Raw genomic sequence first — 11196 nt, forward strand, 5'->3', positions numbered from 1 at the left:
AGATAGATAGATAGATAGATAGATAGATAGATAGATAGATAGATAGATAGATAGAGGGAACCCTCAGCTGCGACACAACATGTGCAATGACCCCAACACCCTAGTCCTCCAGGGCTGGGGTGGACTCTTGCTAACTAGGTGGCATCACAGGTCTTCCAGAGGAAGCAGCTATGGTTTTAATCCTGACATCAACCACTCAAATCTGTATTTAGGCAGAATGCTTTTTTGGAGCTGTCTCTATATCTGTAGTAAGGCTGCTCAAAGTGTGTAATTACTCAGACCCAACCATCCCACAGGTGCCAAGCAAAGGACAGCCATGGCAACTTCCTTACAACCATATTCCTTCTCCACAGCACAGGCAGGTGGGGAATGCAGGCACCCAGGATGCAGCCTCGGGTGTTCCCAGGGGCTGAGGACGTTGCTGGCACCATTCCCTGGTTCCTGGTGGCAGCTTCCATTCCACTGTGGGCGAGTCTGATGTGCTTTGCCATAGCATTACTGAGTACTGTGCCTGCTGTGTTGTCCTGGTGGTGTCTAGTCTGCAAGATGCCTTACTGTGCTGAGTCCAGCTACAGCCTTGAGAGAAGCAAGAAAAATGCCACTTGACAGATATTTTTCTCACGACTCCTTTCAAGTTTCTTGGATCCTCTCTCTGTTTTCAGACTCACATGTGCTGAAGTAATTTGCAGCCATGTCTAGGTTTTGCATTGCCACTAAGTCCATTAGTTTATGGATTTTTTTCTTCTCCCATGGAGTTCCTGCAGTTGCTGATGTCTTGCCAGTTAATTTCTCATGTATTTCCTTTCAAATCTGAATTGAATTAGTGAGCATACGTAATGAGGCACAGTAGGTAGAAAAAAAGGCAGATAAAAGCTGACACAGACCAGATGCCTCTTTCAGCCACTGCCACACTGACAGAGTGTGGGTAAATGTCAGGTGAATGAGAGAAACCAGGATATAGACAACGATTTGATCATCAGCTACTTACATAGGGGTTTTGAAAATTCCCTGCCCTCAGGGCATCAGTGTTTCTCTGAACTTCCCAAGTATTGTGCAGTTCAAAGAAGACATTGAGAAAGGGCTCATTTGCATTAGAAAAATGTTGAATACTGTGGGAACCAATGGTTGAAAGCAGATCAGCAGAAAAGACAATCCTAAGAGAGCACAGCACATGAACAACAGAAAAAATAACCAAAACTCCTCACACACAAGGTCTCCCTTCATCTCCTCAGTAGGATACCCAGCCCATCCTTGAGATTGCTCATTCTCAGTTACATGCACCTTCATTAGTTAGTGGCTACCAGCACTGCAGCACATACCATGGAGCATTCAGTGCCCAGGAGACATTAACTCTCCCCATCAGCATCACCACAAGCTTGTAACTATATCCTCCATCTTCTGCTCTAGCTTCCTACAGAAAGTCAAACAAAGGTCAGAGCTCTTATACTGAAGGTAGCCAGTGGCAGGGACTCTGGAGCTGCAGGGATTAATGCAAGGCTATGGGAAGGAACCTGTGAGTGGGAGGTGGGATCCACAGATGAGAGAAGAGAGTGCCCAGCAGCAGAAATATAGGACACATCCCTCCAGAGTAGGATGGAGACCCAGAGATTATCCTGAGATGACAGCTACATCCTGCACAAAAACATTCATCAGGTCTAAAGGGTCCTGTTTGCATGGACTGCATATGCCATTCAGGGCAGAGAGCTGGGTACCCAGCTTCAGGGAAGCCATTTGAGCACAGCACAGATCCTAGGTGAATGCCCTACACCTGCCTTTGGCTTTCTCATTTAATCTGCACCAACACAGCTGGTCCTACAGCCTGCTCAAGTAAGCAACACCATGGCCCTTAGAACCTTTAGTGCAAAGTCCCTCATTCTTTATAAGTCTTTTTGTAAAATATACAGGAAGGAAAATGTGTGCACAAATCACATGCATGGTAGAAACATAGATCTTTAAATCCTTCTCATTCTCTTTCTTGCTTCTAAGGCTCAAGGTCCTGCATACATTTAAAATATATGCAAACAAATAACTGTATGTATTTTTCTCCCACGTGCCATTTTCCCTGAGCTGTGTACTGCAGCAAGTGCTCGAGTGGGCACGGCTCCCTTGGTGTTGCCTTTGTGCTGCCCGGAGGGGAACCCAGGGCTGCCAAAGTCAAGCAGGTGGTGACAGCCATCCCACTGCTCACCTGCTGGCTGTAAACCAAACCCCTGTCCTGCATTGCCAGGCCACCAGCCTGCCTGGACCTCTCCAATACACTCAACCGCATTTTCAAATTGTTATAGAAGGACTTAGAGAATAAATGTCAAGAGGAACGTACTGCCCACACCTTCTCTGCATCCTCCTCTTCCCAGCCTTGTTCAAAGGCACTGTGAAATGGTTTGTAGGCTTCTGTGAATGTAGATGTTCATCAAATATGTCACCTTCACCAAGCAGAGTTTCAGCTTGTTTCAGGGCTTCCTCATAGAAACTCCCACAGTGAATGGCTCCACTGGGACCAGCTCTGCTGACTGCAGTGGAAGAGGATTAAAGACCTCTGCTTTTCTTTATTTCTTTGAATCTTTGTTAAAGTGATGTGAAATTATATTGGAAGAACTGAGGGTATGGCTTTTAATGCCGAGAAGTAAGTCATGAAATATTTGTTCACAGAGTTTTAGCTTGTGTGTTTATTTTTCAAGTCTCCGAATTTTCAGTCTCCCTTGATGGTCTCCCAGGGTAAGCAGAGCCTACAGTCAAATGCTTGTTGAAGAAGTGAAAATACAAAATTTTTAACATAAGTGGTTTTATCACTTCTGTTTGCCAGATTTTTTATTAAGTGTTAAGAAAATAAGCAAATTAAACTTCCCACTGGTTTTATTATAAATAGATCACGCACTTGAAGCCCTGCAGTTGTTTCAATTTGTTTCACAGAAAATAATCTGGCTTTCAATTCTGATGTTCTTCTGCATAGTAACAGAGGAGGAAGGTACAACCCTTTAGTCCTGATCTGTAGCTTGTTTTTTAGATCCACCTTCTTCCTTCTACATAACTCTCTTGTGGCAACCGAGAGACATTTCTCCCTCTCTGTGCACAAAGGAGGAGAATCGCATATGTTTCCAGCAGCTTTTGGAGGAGAAGCCGTCCCTCTGGCCAACCCCTCCTCTAGCAGCCACCTGTGTCCATGGTCCCTCCAGGCATCATTTCATCGCTGTGCTATTTCTGGCCTCACCTGAGGTGAGATTCCTACAAACACTCTGTCCCACAGGCTTTGCAGGAGGCTTCTCTTTCCAGCTCAGTGGCGGAGGAAAGATGATGCTTTCAATCCCCTTTGACTGCAGGCTCTCTCATAGTCCCCCAGGGAGGTAAACAGTAGAGACTGTTTATTAACAGAGGATCCAAATGTGAAAGGGCTGCAGAAGGCAAATCGAAGGGAGGCATTCACCAAATAAGCCATGATAGTCCTGCCTAAAAAACTGGTTTTGCAGAAAATAGAAGTCAAAAGCAGGAATAAGAACTACGTAGGCAAGCACTTAGAAACAGTCAGAGAAATACAGTATTTCCTCATTTTACCTGTTGCTCAGTTTTATGTTATCAGCCCATGAATACTGCATTCCCATTAAGGTGATGTGATATCAAGCTGCTTTTATGGCGTAGTTTTTTGGGTACTCTGATTTGGTGAGAATTTGAGCTACTGATTTTGTCCCCTGCTCATAAGAGAATTTCCTGGCTAGCTGAGGTACTTCCTTTGCTTTTTAACAACAGCAAAAACCTCCCTTTCCCCACTCCCTGGGGGAAGTACATTTACTGGAGGTAGCAAGGTTACCATGCCCTGGGAGGGTCCCAGCAGGCTCCCACTCTGCACCCCTCTAGCCTTGCTGGTGAATGTGCCCAAGCCCAGAGGTGGGTGGCAGAAGACACTGGGAAATGAAGGAGTCAGAAATAAAGTTAGGCAGAGGAAGTTCAAAAATAGACGACCTTTTCCTGTAAGTCTGGGTTATTTATTTAATTTGTTGTTGTTGGTTTTGGAACTTTTTTTTCCCCTCAGTGATAGGGAAACAAGGAGAGGGAGAAGCTTTGGGAAAGAGGCAAAGGAACAAAAGAATCTTTCAAAGCAAATGGAGGGGAAAAAGAGAAAAATTAAAGAGGAATGATATCAAGGATAAGAGCTGCCTTGGACTCATTCAATGTCCTATTCTGCTTTCTCTGACCCCACCAGCTGCTGCTCTCCTACGCCATGGCACCCAGCCACAACCCACAGCTCCATGGGGCAATGAAGAGCCGGACACAGACAGGATTTCAATAACAGAAGAGGAAGAGAGGGGAAGCAAGTCCAAAACCAAGCAAATCAAACTGGTGCATTGCTGACAAAGGGTGCATCTACACTGCCAAGGGCTCCTGCAGTGCTGTGTCACCTACTGGCTTTACTTACTGCACTGATCAGGAACTTCGCTCAGTTGCAAACCCCCGGAGAGACTTGGCATGTCAGAATAATTACTATCTGGTGTATATGCAACTGTCAGCTGGGCCAAATCTGCATCTGTGTCACCTGGAAAGTGGAAAACCCCTGTACAAACACTGCTGGCTGCATACACCCCTGCATTACTCACACAGAGCTGTCAGAAAGATTTTCAGGGAAGTTTGCTGAGATACAAAGCACTAACAGGACATTTTATTAGTGGATTTCACTTGAGGATCTCACAGTATTTTACATCATCTCTTGTCAGCTTGACAAACTTGTTTAAATGCTCCACCCATGCCAAAGATGAGATGGAGATGGCAGCAAGTCACAGGGTGGATGTTTGCAGGGCAGCAAGTGAGAGGCTGGGTACCAGCTCTGACTTCCATGCATAGCTTGAGCCCTGGCAGGAACTGTCCTGGGAAGTCCTCCTGGCTTGAGTGTCCCACACTCGGGACCAGACAGCCCCTCTCCTGGGGCAATGGGTAGCATCATGCTCAGTGTGTGCTTAGCGAGTTAATTAGCAAGGGAAAGAGAGAAGCTTCTCCAACCCTGCCCCCAGAAGAATCTCTAGTGAATTCTACTTTTTCTCCACAGAAAGGGTCATAATCCAGAGAGGAACCATTACCCATCCCCTGCCACACAAGCCAGTGCTGTATGAGAGCTGAGGCCTCTCAGCTCCTGCTGTCTCCAAGAGCAGCACTGCTCAGTGTGCTCCTTGTCTCAGCCCCTGCCCTTCACCCTTGTAAGATGTTTGGTGTGTTCCTGTTTTCCGCTGGCCTCTGTAATATCTGTTGCCTGTCAGTGACACTGGAAGAGGCCCACACCCTGAGGTCTCACTTCTCTTATTCACAGCCATAAAAGGGAAAGCAAAATGTTTAAATCTGAATGCTTTGAAGTTTTGTAGAATAAACAAACTTCTTCATGAAGATTGCAATAGGGAAAAAATTCACAGAATCTCCAGAAGACGTAATAAATCTGGCATCTATTGCATTATCTGTACATCCACAAATAATACATTAAAGACCTGAAAACAAAGTGCTTGGGGACATCATGTAACTAAAAAACAGGGAATAAGTCTTGCTATCTTGGAAGGCAACCAAAGCATCCAAGGCACATGTAAAGATGGGATCAAAACCCACTGAGAGAGCTGCAGGCCTAGTAGAAGCATGACATTAATGGAATTCACTTTAAAGGTTCCTAAACTTGTAACATTTCTTATATAATGAGAGATGTTCTCATTTGCGATGCCCTTGGAGCCCTGAAGTGACTGTAAACGTACTTAGAGAGTGTTATGGGCCTTCTATGCTGTAGAGAAAAAGGGCGTGAAAAATGGAAGTACATTTGGGGTGGAGGCAGCTTTGGACCATTTGTTTGTACTCTGAATTCCTAGTTGGCCTTGTTTCTAAATCATCATTATCACAGATCCCTAACAGCTGAGTGATCTCCAATAGAAAAATGTCAAGGCAGGCAGTGTGTAAGGAAAACATGCTCATACATTAGGCAGATCTCTCAGGCATAACAACTTCTAAATAAGCACTGGATAAAACTACAGCTCAAATGGATGCATTTCAGTGCATTTTCCAGCCACTTCTTAAAACTTTCTTGGAAAGCTGGTTAAATGAGATTTAGATAAGGTTAAGGCTCGACTGTGCTGCTGTCAAGGGAAAACATCCACACACATATTATTAATGATTGACTTGGGGAGACATTGCTCACTTTTGTTTGGATAGTGTCTCAGCACATACCAAAATCCTGACAACAATTTTTCAGCTGGCCTGTGCTGTACAGAGGGTTACACTCAACTGCTGGGATCAAGCAGCCTTGAACATCCAGGGATGGTGGTATTTGACCATAAGTAATTCAGGTAGGGATCTTCTCACCTCCTTTTAGCTGCTGGGGATTGAGCATCATGTGGTTGTTACTGTTCACCTTCCACCTCCAGCCAAAGGATGCAGAAAGGAGCTGAAGGAGGAGTAAGCAGCCTATGCTACTTGAGGGGTCTGAGGAAGAGATACCTAATTGTACCACTAAACATCCTACCCCTGGAGCCTACTGATTAGTTCAATCAGGAATTATTCCTCTTCCTCTAATCCCTGTTTAAAATATCCTGGGCCAAAGACTAAGACAGACAGAACTGGTTAGTCATGGGTTCAATCCCTTTTATGGGTCCATTCACTTAAGAGTTGGATTCGATGATCCTCGTGGGTCCCTTCCAATTTAGAATATTCTGTGATTCTGTGGTTCCTGGCAGGACTGAGCACACCTGCAGCAATGGAGAGAAGAGCTATCAGTGACACTGGGAGCACCTCAACTGGCCTCACCTGCCTCTGCCACATGTTTGTTGCCCTCTCTGGAAGAGATGACACATGGGGACCCCTGGTGCCCTGTGCTTCAGTCTTTGGGTCCCAGGAGCTTGAGGGGAAGATCATTTTTGGGAAACTCATCACTTCAGTCACCTACTGGCCCACTAAAGGAATCTTTTCTTTTTTTTTTTTTTTTCTTTTTTTCCAGTGAAAAAGATTCCAGGTCTGGAATCTAAATTTTGGGCAGCCACATTTTTCATATTTAGGTGTAACTTCCTCCAGAGAGCGTGATTTACCTCCTGTTCCCTTATGAATGAGGACTCTTGAAGCCTACCTACTGGGAATTGGAGCAGTGAAGCTGGAAAAAAAAAAAAAGACATTTAAGTAAACAAAGGCTTTTTTTATTTTTAATGAAAGCCCAAGTGTCCGAGTGGCAAACCTGGTGCTAGTGGGTGGCTGTGGGAGCCTGACTGCCGGTGAGGGTGCTGCAGTCACCCTGTCCCCCACCCTTGTCCGGGGTCAGTGGGGTCAGAGGGTGGCCGTGGCCTTCGTGGCAGACGCGGCTCTGAGTGCGGGCGGGAATGCAGCAGAAAAGGAGGCTTGTGCCGGTGGTGGCTGCTCCCTGCATTGCCATGGCAACACATCTGCTTCCTCCATTTCCCGTTCCCTGCCAAGGGAGAGCACCGGCCCTGCCGGCGTCAACACAAGCCCAGGAGAAATCCAAGTTCTAACAAAACACCTTTTTCACTGGACCCTCGCTCTGCAGGCCACAGCCCCCTCTTCTATGACTATAAAAACCTTTACTCTCTTACAAAGGATTTGCCTTCCTACTGCAGCCCTGTTCTTGAAAAAGCGACATAACTCCTGAGTCCTTGCAGCATCAGAGCCAGCAGCACTCCAGCACCCCTCTCTGCCCTGGATATCGTCACACCCCACAGGATGCAGCAGCCCTTTGCTTCGTCACCTCACCTTTTTCCAGACCTGCAAGCTTATATTTGCCCCCCTCAGAGGCTTGATAAGCACCGAATTTCCTTTCAGGTCATTTTTCTTTGTGAGATTTACGGCAAACTTCCACTTGCAGCAGGTGCAAGCTCAAGCTCCTTTTGATGCACAAGTTGGTCATTCACCAGGTCCCAGCCTCACTTCCCTGAAGAAAACACCCACAAGTACTTGGGTGCTCCCAGGAGAGTGTGGATTACAGTACTAAGAAAAGCGTCCCACAGCCCTGGAGGAGCTGTGTACAGCACAAGTACTGTGGCAGAGCTGGACCACTGATGCTCAAAGTGCCTGGATGCTGGCTGGGATGAGCACCTTGTGCAACTGGTTTCTGACATTGGGCACAATCAGTAGTTTGGAAGCAGTACCTCTCTGCTGTCACAACCTCAGCAGAAATATTTGCTGGCAAAGGCAAAGCAGTTCCTCCAGCAGTTTATCAGGGCATCCATGCCAAGCCCCTGGGAAGGGCTGCTCAGGCAGGAGGAACTAGCACAACCTGCTTTGCCAATCCAGAGCTGAACTAGCAGGACCACTTGGTTGCTCTTCCACTGGGAAAGTGCCAGGCCTTGCAAAGCCATTTCTACCAGCCTTTTTCTTCTATTCTACTAATTCATGCCCCTGATAAGCTCTCCAATTTGAAAAAAATGTCCAGCTCCTTGGCTTTGTAGAAGCTTTTCATCTCATTGTAGCAACAAGGGTAAACCCCCCAAACATTAGGCTGTGTTTTCAAGGAGCATTGTTAACCAGCTAGGAGCATAACTGTGATGGTATTCATTTACTATGTCTTACCCTGCTCAGGGTCCATGTATGGATTCTGATGAGCTGGTGGCAACAGTGAGATGGGTCAGTGTTCCCAGTATTGCACAGCTTGCTCACTGAGATCCTGCAGCAAGGATGTAGCAATAGATTTCTTATATTTAAAGAAAATAATAGATTTTGTCCCTTTGAGGCTGGCCAGTCTTCTATTCAGCACATCCAGCATAGAGATGCTGCAGTCAAGTGGGCAAATAAACTCCCCTATGGGTAGCATCACCTTCAAAACACAGGTAAGGGGTGCAGCTCTGCTACTTCCAGCTGTCTTATATCCAACCACAGTGAGCTTGTTCCTCTCACTCTCCACCCCTGCACTACAGAGCATCACGTGCCTTGGGAGAGGGACAGACAGGCGTAAATGAGGTTGCAGATCTCCCCAGCTCTGATCCTGCCTGTATTTGCTCCTCCATTTCAGCTTCCCAAAGTTGCTCTTTGCTGAGGGTATTACTTTGGTCTGTGGTTTTGTTTGCAACTTGTTCTGAACTTGTAAAAATCTCATCTAGCTACTAGCTGTACTTGACTACTTGCTCCTAAGGGTAACCTTGTGGCTGTGCTGAAGTTCTGTGCTGCTTTAACTACTTTCTTCTCCCTGCTCACAGCAAGGAAACAGGATGCCAGAGCTTTGCCAAAATATTTTACTAAATAAATAGAACTGCAGGCAGTCTCCACAAGCCAGTCTAACAGTGCCACATGACCCCAATTGGCAAGAGACAAGGGTTATATTTAAATTCAGTTTTAATTCAGAAAAATATCAACACTTATTTACCACAGTCCATAAAATTCATGTGACAAAATTCCTCCAACAAGCAGATTAGTAGCCTTCTTACTCTAGCACAACAAATCAAGTCAGGCCATGTTCTGGAGCATCACACCAGGCTGGTAGCAACACATGCACTAGCAAGTGACTCCTAGCTGAAATCTCTGTATGCTCTGGGGCTCTCGGTGCATCTGGAAGTCCTAAGTTCCCTTGACACCTCTGTCTGGTTCCTGGGGGACATTTCAGTTATCTGAAGTAGCTCGGGGTCTGCCTTTAGTATAAACTATAGTTTAGTACATATACTTTAGTGTATTGCAGCACTGTAAAGGGACATGGTCAGACCTGTCCCATTTGGCCCATTGACATAGGTTTTGAAGGAAGCACCATCTTGCTATTACTATTCTCAATGTCCATGCCACTGCCACTTTGCCATATAAAGGGTGCTGCTGGATGTGTTTCCCATACCCTCTGCTTTAGGTGCATCTTCATAAGCCTTGGCAGTAGAGGAGAGTATGGGCTGACAAAATTATGCTTGATAGTAAATGGTTCAAGCTTGCCTGCAATATAGGTGTTTTATTCCACACCCTGGGATCCCACATCTTGCCAGTGCTGCCCATGGTGGTACTTAGGAATCCAGCCCTGGCCAAAAGCCACCAAACCCCACCACCCATGACTGTTACTCTCTTTGTATCGTTGAAAGCACAATCTCTGGACACACTCAGTCTCTTCTTGGCCTGGGACAGGTGGAGGAAGCCCTGCTCTGAAAACCAGCTCCCCTTCAGAGGCCTGTCCACCTGCAGAGAGCCCATGTGTGAGGACCCAGCGTGACCCCACAGACCACCATGAGCAGCCTGACAGCTTACCTGCCCAAGCCAAAGCCATCAGCCATATCCCAGTCACAACACAGCCTCACTCGTACTGAGACAGTGATAAAAACAATTTCTCTGACACCACAATCTCCTTCAAATGTGTGCCTGAAGCCAGAGGACTGGAAGTGAGGTTCTCATGCTGGTCTGGACTTCCTTATGTGGAAGCTCTGGGGCCATTGCCATCCACCACACATCTGCCATGTCCTCATGTCCTCCTGTGACACCCCAGTCCTCTCGATCCCAGAAGGAACAGGGCAGGTCCAGCCCAGATTTGTCCAGCAGGTCCTCCACACCCTGAGAAGCCTCTCTGAGCCTGGTGTGCATGAGCACCCATGGGTGGAGGTGGACCTACAGAGAGCTGCTGTGCTGAGCTGCCCTGCCAGGGCTTATCCAAAGGCAAAGCCAACCCAGCCTGCTATGCTTACGTCTCCTGTCCCTCCACTGGGACTACAAGGACCAGAGAGGAGTATTTCTTGCTCCATTTTGGCAGGACAGTGCTGTCTCAGCATAAAAACTGAAAATTGAAACACATTATTGCTCACAACTTGAGAAAGAGAGAAATGAGGAAAATGCCCCATACCAAATGCAGACAGCCCAGTTGCCTTTGGAGTGATCTCCAAGTCTCATCAGGAGATTTATAGGGGAGTATGTCAGATGCAAGGACCAACAGCATCATTTCCCTTGGCAGTGCAGGCATGCAGTGGGGGGAGGAAGCCCCCACACCCCTGGCTGCAGGCTGGCAGGGCTCCCGGCATCCCCCTCAAGCCCTGGCAGAGCACAGGGACTGGAGCGGGGGAGCTGCTCCAGCGGGGATGGCTTCTTTCCTGGTGATTTTGCTGGCTTTCAGAGTGAGGGGATGGAAGGAGGTGTACAGGAAGCGAGACTGTGCGACTGTAAATCCTGTCAAGTATAACGATGTTTTTTCAAACATATTTTCCTGATTTCCCTCCCAAGGGACCAAACCCAAAGTCTGATCTTTAGGTAACCCAGAAACAAAATATTTCCCAAACAAATAATCAC

The sequence above is a fragment of the Corapipo altera genome, unplaced genomic scaffold, assembly GCF_003945725.1.
Source record: "Corapipo altera isolate COAL_440 unplaced genomic scaffold, ASM394572v1 57, whole genome shotgun sequence".
NCBI lineage: Eukaryota > Metazoa > Chordata > Aves > Passeriformes > Pipridae > Corapipo > Corapipo altera.